At 45.9% G+C, this 14,837-nt stretch overlaps 1 protein-coding gene across 3 annotated transcripts in view; it reads left to right on the top strand.

The window, feature by feature from the left end:
• ELMO1 (engulfment and cell motility 1) overlaps positions 1-14,837 on the top strand; it is a 547,030-nt gene that overhangs the window by 441 nt on the left and 531,752 nt on the right. The gene's annotated exons all lie outside the window — the stretch shown is intronic.

Raw genomic sequence — 14,837 nt, 5'->3', positions numbered from 1 at the left:
GCCGGGGTGAAGGCTGCGGGCGCGTGGGGCACTCTGCCCCAGTTGGGAAAGTCAGGGCGGAGGGGGCGGCGGGAGGGCGAGTGGGAGCGGAGGAAGGGGCGCAGAGGAGGGAGCGCAGGGCCAGTGGCCAGGGAACCCGCAGAGATGTTTCGGTCAGGGCGGGCTGGAGGGGGCTGACTGAGGGCTGGGCTGCTGGCGCCGGGGGGCTGGGGACAGGGAGCGTGTGGAATTGTGGGCTTGGAGACCCGAGAGGCTGCGCGGGAGAAGGGACTGGCAGCAAGGACTCCCGGCTTTTCTCAGGCGCTCGCAGATGGAAGGGAATCCCCCGGCGAACGCGCTCCTGGGAGGGGGCGGTGATGGTCTAGAGGCGTGGAGGGCCGGGAGGGACGCGAGGGGGCGGTTGGGGCAGCTGGGAGCCCCGGGCGACTGTTAGTAAATACCCGCCTCCCGGGGACACGCCGAAGTCCCCCCTGGGACCGGGAAAGGAGGTGGGGGGCTTCGATGGGTGATCCCTGCCTCAGAGAGGGGGCGCACCGGGTGCGCCTGAAGAGAAGGAAGGCAGCCGAGCTTCGGGGGCCCTGGAATCCGAGCAGAGAGGGGCGGCCGAGATCGCAAGAGTAGCTTTGAGGAAGAGGAAATACAGAACTCAGCCGGCCCGGGGGTGCGCGCGTGCGTTTGGGATTGGGAAGTTCGTGTGGTGCCGCGGGCGCGCGCGAGGGCGGCGAGCGTGTGTGTGTGTGTGTGTGCGTGCGTGTGTGCGTGTGTGCGTGTGTGTGTGTGTGTGTGTGTGTGTGTGTGTGTGTGACCGCGAGGGGCTCCGGAGCCGAGTGACCCTCTGCCACCTAGGGGCTGTTTGAAATTGGCTGCTCAGGGCAGGGGTTGCTGGCGGCGGGACCTGCGTTGACCTAAAGCCTAGCGCTTGGCCCCCGGTAGTGACCCTGCTCTGCGTGCCTCTGGACAGCTCCGGGGACTCGCGGGGCATATTTCGTGATGTCCAGTGCCTCAGACGTAGGGCCTGCTAACACCACTGGCCATAAATGATGCGGATCTGGTTCGTTATATTTAAGATTTCAGAGAACCTATGGCAAGGGTTTCTGCCTCTGGAGGCAGAGGCCACAGGCTCCTCGTTTACGGCTGCCAGTGACTTGGGGGTGGTGTGTGGGGCAGTGGAAGAATTTCTGAGTTGTTGTTCTTGGGGTTTTTTGTCTATAAAAAAAAATAAAAGTACATAAAAGTTACTGTCTAACCCTAACCCTAACCGAACTAGTAAATAAAAGTAATTAATGACCCGTATTTATATATCAACTTTACAGAACTGGGCACTGTGAGTTAGAAGGTCAGATCCCCTGCTGTCAAGTAGCAGACTTTTTTTCCTTACAGCTGACCTTCTGAACCCGCTCTTTACTATGGTACATTTCCTATCTCTTAAGGGCTGTGGTTAAAGGTTCATGTTAATTTCTTACCACACTTATTACTCACTTTTGTTTGTTTTTAATTAGATGGATTGTACCTCCTCTGGGGAAATTGTGAGGGAATGACCTAGAGTGTTGGGACTCTCCAGGGTGGATGGTGTGAGGAGGGAAGGGAACTAGGGAAGAAGCTTGGTAGGTGTCAGGGAGGGGGTTGCTGGGAGGCTGGCCCAGACCTGGGTGGAATTCAGGACCTGGAGCAGTTACTGGGTTACAGGATGGGTGGTCCTATTGATGGCCTTATCCCCCTTTTCCCCCCCTTTCCCGTGTCTCATCTCTCTGCCTTTCTTGACTACAGACAGCTACTCTGACTGTCTTACATTCTTCTATTTCACCAAGTTCTCTCATGAGGGCCTTGGCACGTGTTATTCCTTTTGCGCAAGGAGCCTCTCCCCACAGTGCCCAGTTGGCTCACTCTGTTGCTTCCTTCAGGTCTCTGCCCAGTTGTCAGTTTGCAGGAGGACTTCCCTGACTGCCTCATATAAAATAGCAACCAGCCACTCCCTGGTCCTTTTAAGTCACTTAATTTTCCCTCTTAGCACTTTTTACCCTCTGGCATTATATATTCACTTGTTTGTTTGATTATTGTTTGTCTCTCCCCTTAGAATGGAAGATCCACGAGGGCAGGAGCCTTGTCTTGTTTACAGGTCCAGAACTTAGACTGGTTCCCATGTAGTAGGTGCTCAAGAAATACTTGTTGACTAAGATACGCCTTTATGGTAGAGGCTCACCAGGGAAATACACCACAAAAGCAAAATACTGCAGCATCAGCGGCAAGTAAGAAGCCCAGGTAACGGGCTTTTGCTTTTTCTCCTCTGTCCTCTCCCCATGCCCAGCCACACTTCTTGCAGATCCCTTTCTACCTTGAGTAAACTCCTCCCCTTAGAATTTCAGCCTGAAGAAAGGAACAGAGAGGTGATTTCCTTGGGGGAGTGGAAAACCAGAACAGTTTATTAATAACACATAACTGCTTCAGATCTGCTGTCTGTGTCATCACTCTCCTTGGAGAATGTCTTTTAAAAGTGTGTGGTACTTTAGCCAAAGAAAGACTCCCCTGGGAAGAAGGGAATTACTGTGAGTGGAGTGAAGTCAGAGACATCCACTGTATCCCACTCCACTCCCCCAGCAGATGGGAGACAAGGAGAGGAGAGGAGTAAGGGAAGAAGGAGAGGGAGACAGAAAGGGGCTGGGTGGCAGGTGCTGGGGAGAAGAGAGATGAGAAATGCCCAGGAGAAGCAAAATGAAAGAGAGAAAATGGATGAGGGGTTTCTACAGTGCTGCTAAATCGTAAGCCTTTATTAAATTGAGATAGGGCAATATTTGAGTGTTTTAAAGTAATATACCCCTTTGGATGTTGGGTGTGAACGGGTCGGGAAAGGTGGAGGAAGGGAGTGCTTTGAAGCCTTGCAGAGAGGATGTGGCTAGGGGTGTGCCAAGGGGCTCTGAGCACACACTTTGCTGACATTATTATCTTTCTTAACACTGAAGGTTTAGAGGTAATCATTCCTACGGAGGATGTTTCCTGTCCGGAGCTAAGACAGTGGGTACCCTTAAGGTTTGTAACTGAAGCCTGCAACCACTTTTCAATGCCTGAAACTATCCAAGTGGGTAGTTTGATTTATAAGACATTCATTTTGTTGAACTTAGAAAAGGTGGGGAATTACTAAACCCTCTCTCCATCACAAAGCCTCAAGTGTTTGCTGCTAATTGTGCAACTCCAGTTCTGCTTCTTCTAATTAACTAGTCTCGTGTTTTTGAAGCTTAGCGTTACAACTAGGAATGGATCATAATATCAATTTATTAGGTCTGGACCAGCAGTTGAAAACATGAAATAGAAGAGAGTACAATAGAAAATTGAGTGTTTTACAAAACGGACACCAAAACTTAATGTCAAATGTATCACTTAATGTGGGTCATGATGAAAAAAGTCTGCTTTAATAATTCTGGAGGCCCTAGGAATGTACATTTTAAACCATTTACCAGGGATTCTGATGAAAGTGGTTCATAGGGCCATACTTTAAAAAACACTTAGCTCCCCGCCCCCCAAAATGCTATTGGTTTAATCTCCTGCAAGAGATGCTGTTTCCAAATGTTGAATCAGATGCAGTAAAAGCATCAGTCATTGACTTAACTTTTAAAATACTACTGTTTATAGAACTTGATGGTCTGCTAGGCCCCGAGGCTGACGTCCTGGCAAAGCTGGAGAGCCAAGTGTATGTATTTCACTTTAGTGATATGGAGAGACAGTAGATTATCTGTAATAACTCTTTAAGTTAGAATAAAACGAGTGAAAATACTCTTTTCTGGACAAGTTTTAGTTTAAGCTTTTGAGATCTTTAAGTTTTTGAGGTCTTTGGAACCTTACTTCACTGAACTTTTCCTTTCATATTTTATGCCTCACGGTCCCCATATGCATGCTTTTAATTACTTTCAGAGGTTTGCAAAGACAGAAGTAATCTCTTCTGGTGGCAGCCACACTGCTGTGATACACAATCAGATTAAGCTTCTTAGTTGACCAGGGCTTGGGACTGGCTATAACCAAAGAAGAAAAAGGCTGAGAACTTCAGCACTGTCCAAAATATCAGGATTTTGAAGACCAGCCATCCAGGGTACAGAGTGTGGCTCCCATGAAATGCGTGTGGCCCGTGAAAGCCTTTGAATACGCCAAGCACAGCATTTTTAGGTACAACAAAGCCAGCCTGCAAGCACAATGCAACACTGGTTGCAGTTTTCGGTTCCCTGGATAATTTAGGTTGTCTGAGTGTCAACAATTGGAACTTATAGATCGTAGCCAGAACTGAAGCTCTCAAGTCACGCTTTTGATCCATGATTAATTTAACTTGTGACTTAGTACTATGCTTCCAAGCTTTCACAGGATAAGTACAGGTCTGTCTGAGCAGATTTTGGTCACTGGCCTAAGGTGGGGTGAACAGCCAAGTATTGTGTAGGAATCCATGCAGGAGGAGGGATGCTCGCTCATCAAACAGAATTAACCACAGCAACAACCTGGCCTAGTGCTGAGTGGAGAAATTAGTCACATGTATAAATAGAATGAGATGATGAGTCTCAGTCAGTGTTCTAGGCCCCCGCAAACACTGATTTCCAGAATCTGAGCAGGATTATTATTGGAACCTCCATTTTAGGAACTGAGGCTACAGTTTTGACTATTTTCGTTCTAACAGTTAATACGGGGAGCAAAACTTCCCTCAGTAGAAAACACCGGAAAACGTCCGTACTAATTGCTGGGCTCCAGGACTGCTATGGGTTGGGTGGGTCGTACTTGCCGGATAAGGAGCAGTGGTTTGAGGGCGGCAGGACTGAGTAAGCCCTGACTGAGCGTTGCCCCAGGGGGCTTGAAGTCACAGGATCCATGCAACATTTTCCTCCTTGTGCCGACAGCTGACATGCTTCCTCCTGGAATGCTGTTTGCGAAATGGTGGGGATGAACTGGTATAGTATTCATATCCCATCTTATAGAAGTGGCTTGGAGAAGTGAAATGTCACTAGTGTATTTGGAGAGTAGATCTGAGCCTACACCCACCTCTTCTGACTCTTTTTACCCTGTTGTTTCTTGCCCGTGCCCCATGACGCCTGTGTTGAATACTTATTCTTCTTGTTGGTTCTCCTGGACTAGCCTGGTCTGAGGCCAGGATCCCCACATTGAGCTATGCTGCGGCCCTCCCAGGGGGCCCTTCACTCCTGTATGCTGGTAGAAATTCCCTGGGATCTGATGGTTGTGCCCTGGGTTACCGTGGCACCTAGGGATGTGTCTGCCACCACCGAGGCCAAGTTTTTCAGTGCCTCCCTTTGGATATCCCATTCTAAAGCTGACCTCTTTAGTCCTGAGAGTCAGAGATCCTTCTCTCAGGGACAGCATGCCCATCAGCGTGCTCATGATATTGACGCGTATAAGCCAGAATGCAATTCATTAATCAAAAATGAGAATGATGTTTGCTGAGGGGAATAGACACATATTCTTTAGCCAGCATATTTTTTTCCTCTGTTGGTGAGTCATGGTGAAAGCAAAAGCATGGAACCACTTGGGGGGGTGGGGGGGACCAATTTGGGGGAGGGAATACGTTTAACAGAGTAATTTCCAGCTAGTCATATTTTTTGCTGTTTCTCCTGCCCCATGTATTAATACCAAACTAAGTGAACCAGACTGGAGTTCTTAACCAGGATGGTTTCTCCCTTGGGTGATGCTGAGGCTACTGATTCTCTTCTTTTGCTTCCTGCAGGCTGTTGCCCATTCTACGTTGACCATTTATATCAGGCAGTCTCAACCTTGGCACTGTTGACATTGATTATCCAGAGGCTGGATAATCCTTTGTCGAGGCGGGGGGGTGCCCTGTGCATTGTAGGAAGTTTACTAGCTTCTCTGGCCTCTACCCACCAGATGCCAGTAACAGCACCCAGTCGCGATAACCAAATATGTCTCCAGATGTTGCCAATTGCTAACCTCCTTCTCCTAGTAAGAACCACAGTTTTTTGTGGTTTTTTTTGTGGTACGCGGGCCTCCCACTGTTGTGGCCTCTCCCGTTGCGGAGCACAGGCTCCAGACGCGCAGGGCCAGCGGCCATGGCTCACGGGCCCAGCCGCTCTGCGGCATGTGGGATCCTCCCGGACCGGGGCACGAACCCGTGTCCCCTGCATCGGCAGGCGAACTCTCAACCACTGCGCCACCAGGGAAGCCCCACAGTTTTGTTTTCTTGCGTAAATTAGTTCAACTGTGGGCTATCAGACATGCTAGGCTTTTGACAGCAGTTATAAGTGCCCCAGTTTTCTATTTACTGGTTATCCCTTTGCCCTAAGGTGGTTTATTCACAGATGGGTGGTCTCGTCCTTTATGTTCATTTATTTCCTCTACTTCTCCAAATTTCCTCTCTAGCTTCCTCTCCTCCTAAAATTGCAATTGTCTCCCTAACCCAGATTGCTTTCAATTCTGAATTTCATGTGTATTTCTTCCTGGCACCCTCTGGTTGAAAAAAACTGTAGCTGGTGACTTTATGCCTCAGTTTCCTCACAGGGTCTTGAATTCTGGCCCCTGGTTACTGTGTTAGCTATAACGTCCACGTAATGCGAATAAGATAAATGAAATGAGGGAGGTGGTCGCAAAGCTCAGCTGGGCTCTTTCAGAGGTCTCTGTCACCAGATTAAGGAAATGTCTGCTTGGGAATGAGTTAACAGGGTGAAATGCCTCCTCCGCTGGTAAAATACGCCTTGGGTAGTTGAGTAGTAATAAATATTGATGTTCCATTAGCATGACCAGGACATCGCTTTAAGGTATTGCTATATGTGGAGTCCTTTTCCACTCTGTCCATTAGATTTCTGTCCTAATCTTGCCACATTTGTTTTCTTATGTAATTATCTGTCAACCTGTTATTTACCTTCGCTGTAGGGCTGCTGTAGCAGAGTAGCATCTAGGGGCTTAAGGGATGGAGAGAGATTGTCCAGCCTGTGTACTAGCTTGTCTCCCCAAGGCAGTCGCCTTCTTATAAGTCACAGCCCTACAGTAAACCTCCACCCTTCCTTCCGCCCTTTGTGCCTTTTTTTTTTTTTTTTTTTTTTTTTTTAGCTTGAGATTGCGTTTAGAAAGCCAGCGTTTTGTGCTGTGGGGTTCTGCGGCTGAGCAGTCCTGGATGAGCTATATTTTCCAGGCTGCTACACACAATTACCCTTAATTTCGAAGCATAGTGCATTTCAAAATAATTTTTTTTTCTGTTTTCAGGCTCTTTAATCCAGATGCAGAGCCACAGCTGGCTTTGCCCTTGCCCACCAGAAGGCATGTGGCTTGGGAGGTAGAACCAGTGGAGGGACTTTGGTTAGATTGCGTATTTTTGGCTGAGTGAAGAGTGAATTCCAATAACACTCAGTAAGGCTGATTTTTACTTGACTCCTGCCCACCCTCACCACTGCCCCACCCCATCATTTTCACAACATTTTTATAGTGGACCATGTGACCTAGTTATTCCAACTGTGGGCCATTCATAGGAAGTGACCAAGTATTCAAAAATTTCGATTTGGGGGAATAGGACTGATCCTTTCATACACTAAATAGTAAGTGTGTACTGTGTATGTATGTGTACGTGTGAGAAAGACACCCCCCCCCACACACATATATCCATGTAGCTCTCCCAATATTGAAAGGTCTTTAGGAGCAAAGAAACTATTATATCACCTGCTAAATCCTATGTTCTCCAGTGCTTGTCACTTTTATAGCAAGTCAGTATAAATCACATTAAATCAAAACTTTTCTCAAGGAATGAATATATTTCCATCATCCTTAGACTTACTTTACTGCCAAGAAGTGAGTTCAACTCGTTAGAACTACTTTCTCAATTACTGTCCATTCTTTGAGAGTTTTGAGAAACATTTGCCTGGATTAATATGAGAGAAGCACAATAAAGATTTATTTATTAATTGTAGTATATTTTTAAAATGTGTGCCATATACTTAAATATGCATATAAATATTATTAAATTGAAATACTGTTGGGCTTACAGTACCCATCATAATACTTCACTCATTCATTCATTCATTCATTCATTCTGCAGCCATTTTGATTGCATTTTATGTCCTGTAGTCAAGTCTCTTGCTGGTCATTATAAGACCTGCTTCATATGAGCAGTGTGGTGAGAGGGGCTGGAGGGGAAACAGATCCATTAATAGATAGCCATTATAGAGTGTGATAAATATGTGTTTACAATGTGTGCAGATCACAGAGGAAGGAGCTCACAGTGAAGTGACTTTGAGAAGGACCTGGAAAGCTGAGCGTTAAAAGAAAGAACCTGGTAATCCAGGGAATACAGCCATCAGGGTAGTGGGAGAATGTTTGAGAGAGGCCTTGTGTCAACTCTTCTGGGAGCTGGGCATTTGGACTGAGCGGAAAGGAGTGCTGAAGGATTTTAGGCAAGAAAAGACACAGTTGGAATTCAATAAGAAATCTAAGTCCCAAGGCCACATGGAAGACAGATGAGATGGTACAGCAGGAGGGAGGTGCCAAGGAAAGATGGAAGCTGTAAGCCCTTTCCTTCTAGGCCTACCCGAATAAACACACAATCTTGGTCAAATGAATAAATAAAGCAGTGTGTTTGCTGTGTAAATGCAACTCCATCTTCAAGTCTGAGTAGTGGGCCAAAACTCTTCCTTTAAAGAGACAACTTCCAGAGGTCCAATGCCCCACCCCCGCTCCCCAGGTTGGATTCAAGCCAAAAGGAAAGGATATTGATGTTGATGAAAAAAAGATTTGCTGACTGAATGGATTTGGGGGGAAAGGGAAAAGTCTTTGAGGTGTAAAGCTAAGTAAATACATACTTGTTGGTTGAGGATTCAAATTATCTTTTGGACTCTCTTGGCTGGTTGACTTGGTGTATGTTAATTACCTTTCTCAGCCTCAGTTGTTTTTTTTTAAGAAGATGCTGGGGGTAGGAGTTTATTAATTTATTTATATTTATTTTTGCTGTGTTGGGTCTTCGTTTCTGTGTGAGGGCTTTCTCTAGTTGTGGCAAGCAGGGGCCACTCTTCATCGCGGTGCGCGGGCCTCTCGCTATCGCGGCCTCTCTTGTTGCGGAGCGCAGGCTCCAGACGTGCAGGCTCAGTAGTTGTGGCTCATGGGCCTAGTTGCTCCGTGGCATGTGGGATCCTCCCAGACCAGGGCTCGAACCCATGTCCCCTGCATTAGCAGGCAGATTCTCAACCACTGCACCACCAGGGAAGCCCTCAGCCTCAGTTTTTACACCTTTCAAATGGGCGTACGATAAGTCCCTACCTCTTGGAGTTGCTGAGGTAATTAAATATAATAATAATTGTAAAGTAGGATACTCCGAAAGCATTGGTTTGGACTTGCTATTATTGTTGATGTTATTAGTACTAATTCAGTAGTTTTTATTCAAGTTTTCAATTCAAATATGTTGCTAAAATCATTTAAAGACGTACATTTATTACTTTATCTTCTTTAAGTGGCTTGGGGAATTCCTCCTAAAATCTTGACTAGACTATTAGGTTGATTTACATATCTTTTCTTCAAGAATACAGCAGAAGTAAACTGCTGAAAAACAGGTCAGGTAAAATTACCATCGATGGTGAATTAAGAGAACTGACATAACAGATCATGTTAGCAATGTGGGATCCTCAAATAAAACCTCTTGTAAACGGATCTCTATCTGCCATTCATTGACAACTAACCTGGGATTTTACTGTTTTATTATTATTTTACTTTGGGTAGAGAGAATGGAGGTTGCTAATCGGGGGTCTTTCCCTTTCCTTGAATCCAGCCTTCTGGGGGCTGTTTGTACTTGTCCGGCGTGGATTGGAGCCCAGTGAGAAACTCCCAGTTTGTGAAACAGTAGTGGAGGAGCATGTGGCAGGACTTTAATTGGTTGAGCTGGGTTTCATATGATTATGTTGTTTGTTAAGGAGTTAGCTCAATGGTTCCAATGACGCTTTGTAAATGTCCCTTTCTGAATCATTTGGAACTTCCTGTGAGTAGGGGACAGTTCAAATGTTCATTGGCCGGTGGGTGGTAGGAAAGTATTAATTTTTCTTCTTAAACCTGAGCCTAGAAATCAGATTAGAAAATATTCTGGAGATGAAAAATAGAAAAATAAAAGTAGGACGTCTATAATCCTGAGTGCACAGACCCACTATAGCTCTGTCATCTCAGCATGATTAACTGTACCAACTTTCTCTTTCAAAAGTGCCCCAGGTTGGACCATTCGTTTTATGGCCACCTAAGTAGAAGCCACCTGTTTCCATTTCTACTCATTCTGTCTGGCTGTTGCCAGTTTGTTTGAATGCCTTTTCTACTTTCTGTTCCTTCAGGAAGGCGACAACTAGCTGACAGGCTCACCAGCTCATTAAGCAGAGGCTCATGTACCCGCCACTTGGTAATGGCTTTTATGGAGTGGGTCGAAAAAAAAAATAGACCTCAGTGTAGACACTAAACTGCCATGAAGTATGGGTGTAAGAGAGAAATGTGCCGAATGAAAACTACTTCTCCAAGCTTGTGCTTTGAAAAGTATAGTCCCCGCACCTCCTGTTACTATAGTCATGAAAAGTCACTTATCAATCACTATAATCAAATCTTGTTTGGCACCTGACAAATTATATACTCTCTTCAGTGTACAATAAAAATCTCCGTCACTTTCTCTTCTCCCAGACAGGGTGATAAGTATGGATTTTTCAGCTGCTAGATTGTCAGTTGTGTGACAATGCCTCTTTACTCTATATCAGGATTAGTGCGGAGCTTTAAATAGGATCCAGTGTTAAATAAATGTTTAAAGACCCATAAAAAGATTTTTATGGTGAAATATAGATTTACAGTAAATCACTGGGGAATTATATCCATACCAAAATATACATCAGATTAAGAGTGAGTCAAACATATTAATTCACCTTGGACCCATTTTACAGATGAGGAAATTTACTTGTCAGGGAGGCTGGCTGCCCAGATCAATGCAAGGCCCAGGGAAATGGTATAATAGCAGTTGTTACGTTGAATTTCACTCTTCTTTCAAAATCGAGGAATTTTCTGCAGCGTACCGAATGCTACTCTCTTTTGCTTCCAAGTCTCCGTCCATTTGTCCAATTCATTTGTGCCTCAGTTGAACCCATTACATGGGAATATTGTGTTCAGCTGGGAACAATTTGCTGTGAGAGCTTTGCTTCAGGAACATGTAAAAGAGCACAGTCAGGGCAGCAAACCATTCATTACCTGAGCCAGGGCCTACTGCCAGCAAGATGGCAGAGAAAAGAGGGCAGTAATGGTTGATTCGTTTATATCCCCATGAAACATCATTCCACTGTAGTAGAGATTGTGTTGTAATTATGGCCAACTTATTGAGGGCCATTCGAAATCATTTACATATGCTGCTAACAATTCTAGCATTTGAAGATGCAGTGAAACAGTCTGAGAATTGGCACCTGGAGCTGAGAATGGTAAGATGCACGAAGGTGTACACAAATATAAGAAGTAAGTCATCATGGAAACCCCCAGGTCTCTTTTCATTTCAACATACGTCTTTCAGACAATGAATAGGCTTTAGGGTAATTTTTCATAACTAGATCAGTGCAAGGCCCAGAGAAATGGCATAATAGCAGTTTTAATGTTGAACTTCACTCTCCTTTCAAAATGCAGGAATTGCATTAGGAAGAGTTGGGCTCATCCTTTTGAAGTGGTAAGTGCAAAAGAAGGTATCTAGTATCATATGCAGGGGAAGGGAAGCTGCCATAGGACTTAGTCTTCAGGGTGCCGGCGAGACCCTGGAGCTTTTAACTTTTAGGAGAGGGATCCCAGTGTATTTTAAATTCCTGGTGGCTATTGTGGGTCTGCCTTTGCCTCCAGTGTTTGCTTTTTAGATACTCTTTAGTTCCTTTGTTCATTCACAAATATTTAATGAGCACCAGCTATGTTCCATGGGTGTGCTAGGTGATACATAAACAATGATGGGTTTCCTTCCTAGGGAAGAAAACGAAATAGTCCTTTAGCTGATGTCATGGGCTACTTAGACACCGGTGGAGGAAATGTACATTACTCAAAGGATTGCACAAATAAATGTGACATTTAAACTGTGCCAGGGGCTGTGGGGGAAAGGGCTGATGCTGGGAGAGCCTACAGCAGGGGGATTTATATAGTCAGGGAGATCTGGGAAGAGGAAGAACGGATTTTACTGGGGAAAGAAGAGTCCCTGTGGGTGGCTAGTGTGTGTGAAGGTCATGTGAAGGGCGGACTTGGATGCTGAAGGAACTGAAGACCAGAACGTTGGGCAGGGGACACTCCGGGCCTGGATTAGGCTGAGGAGGTGGGCTTGTTGGGACCACGGCTCTGGGCCTTTACCAAAAGATCAATGAGAAATCACTGAAGTGTTTATCCAGGGGAGTGATGTGACCACATTTACGTTTTGCAGAGATCTTTCTGACTTCAGTGTCTAACTTTTACATCATTTAAAACCGGTCACAATGTGACTGCACCATTACTACTTTTAGAATCTTAACAATTTCTAAAAGAATCAATTTAGCCACTGGTGTCTCCTTCAGATTTTAAAGAGCAATTTAACTGAGTGATTTAGCATGGGTGTTGCAACCACTTAAGAATGATATGGTACCGACAACTGTGGTTCACAGACTTCAAAATGCCTAAGAATCGCTGGGGACCCAGAAATTGCATTTTAACAAGTCCGTCAGGTAATTCTAATGCAAGTGGTCCTGATTCCACTTTGAGGAGCCTGGCCCTACAAAGTGCTAAGGAGTGAAAGAAGAATTATAAACCTCAAGGTAGGACATTATCAGGCAGCCAGTAACGGATGGATCCTCTCTACTGCCTGGGTTTTAACTTGGACCTGTTCTCCCCACACTGGCAGGATATTCTTGCAGTGCACCTGAAATGGATTCTAAATCCTTTGAGTTTCTTCTAATTTCTTTCCTAATCCTTTCATATGCAGCTGTTTTGTCAGACTTGTGGCTTACTACTTCTACGTCTCTGATATTTTAGTTTTCATTTTGTAGCCATTTCATAAGAATCTTCTTATGTAAGTGCCGAAGGAAGCCACGAGGCAGGGAGGTAGTGGGGAAGCCTGACCCGACGAGGAGGGTGGTGAGAAGCCCCTCCGTGGATTTCGCTTACTTCGCCATCCGAAGCAGGAGACTGAGCACATTGTACGAGGGAGAGACCAGACCATAGTTGCCACAGTGTGGAATTGTTTCCAGGGACGTAAAGGGCCAGGGATACAGGAGGATTACTTTGGTGGGGAGGGCGTCTCCTTTAAAGCTATTCTCTAGTGCCCTCTTAAAATTCTGCTCAGAAACCGATCATGAGGAAGAGAGTGGGCTCATGGCTGTTCCCCAGGGAGTGTAAGAGCCCAGAATTCCTTCGCAAGTGAAATCAGGTTGAAATGAACATTAAGAGTAAACTTAGGACAGAAAAGTCACAGAAAAGGCATCAGGCAATTGGTGGCAAGAAGAGAGAATGAAGTGCCCTGAACCCACATCTCCCCCTGGTCAACGTGACACATCTCAGTAGTCACCGCCTCAGGGAGCCTTCCTTGATTTCCTGGTATCCCCTCCTGGGACACGCGGAGTGCTTCCCTGTGCTGGCATTTATCATGCCTCTTGTGCCTCTTTACGCTCTGCTTCCTGTCTTTGTTCCTGAGTAGACTGGAGGTCCTGAGGGCAGATATTCCCAGCGCTGAGGCCACAGCAGGTGCTCAGTCAGTGCTCGCAGGGAGAAGCACTAGGGTACGTGTATGTGCGCACTGCGTCCTTTTGGAAGAGCCCTTTAAAATGGCTTCTTTGCCCCGAGTCCGGGCCGCAGGGCCATGTGGCTCGGGGATGGCTGGCGTGTAACTCATTGCACTCAGTTTTGCTGAAGACCAGTTCTGCCTGAGGTCACTGTGATGGAGGCGGGGCCCAGACCATATGTCAGATGTGGAGGACAAACGGCCGCTGGCCTTGCAGTGCCCTAATCCTGTGGTGGCAGTGGTTACTGCTTTACTGTCATTCCCCTGGACCCTGCGTGTAATGAACACTCCAGAGGAGGACACCAACGTTGTCATCACATTACTGTCTGCAGAAGTATTTATACCTCATGTGTCTGCTTGTAATTCTCTCCTAGTCACCAAAAAATCCTATGGGGCAGAGATATTAGAAGAGCATAAGCTGGAAGAATGTAGAAAACATTTCTTGGCTTAAACCCTGAAACTTCTACCCCCTCTGTGCCTTTATCCACAGTTCAGCCAATGTTGAATCTGGAGAATATGTTTCTCTCTTCCTTCCTCCCAGGGCCTGTGGGCGACCAGGCATTCATGACACAAACTGGGGCTGGGATCCTTACCACATACGTGGTTGCCTACATTTTATTTATTATATTCTGAGAGCACTGTGACCTTTATAATTTATGTTTCTAGGCTAAAATTGCACATTATTTTTCTAGCAGCTATCAAAGGTTTCAGCTAGCAATTGAAACTTGATAGGTGTCGTGGCTCTTCATTGCTGGAACCATTTATCCTGATGTTCAAGTGCTGAGCTGAGCCCATTACTTTTAAGCCAAACAGCACACACACTGTAAACCCCAAACTTAGCGTTCTGAGTTCACGCTGGAAGTGGAGCATATTTGGGCCTTTGGAGCCACATTCTCAGACCTTCTGCAGCCCTTTCCTCCTTCAATTAAAGAACCAAACGACTCCTTGCTTCCCCAGCATGGGGATCATGCCAGTTGCTGAGTATGTCTATTCCGATTATGTATTCTGGAGCTGGGGAAATAACCACAGGATGGGTTTGGGGACCCACTGCAAGATGGATCTGAGCTGAAACCCCATTGATCACTTGAATTCCATAAGCACTTTCTCTGACTGGTGGGCCACCAGGGACATTTGG

The sequence above is a fragment of the Delphinus delphis genome, chromosome 9, assembly GCF_949987515.2.
Source record: "Delphinus delphis chromosome 9, mDelDel1.2, whole genome shotgun sequence".
In the NCBI taxonomy this organism is placed as follows: domain Eukaryota; kingdom Metazoa; phylum Chordata; class Mammalia; order Artiodactyla; family Delphinidae; genus Delphinus; species Delphinus delphis.
The sequence above is the reverse complement of the archived record's forward strand: the minus strand, read 5'-3'. Positions and strand labels throughout refer to the sequence as shown.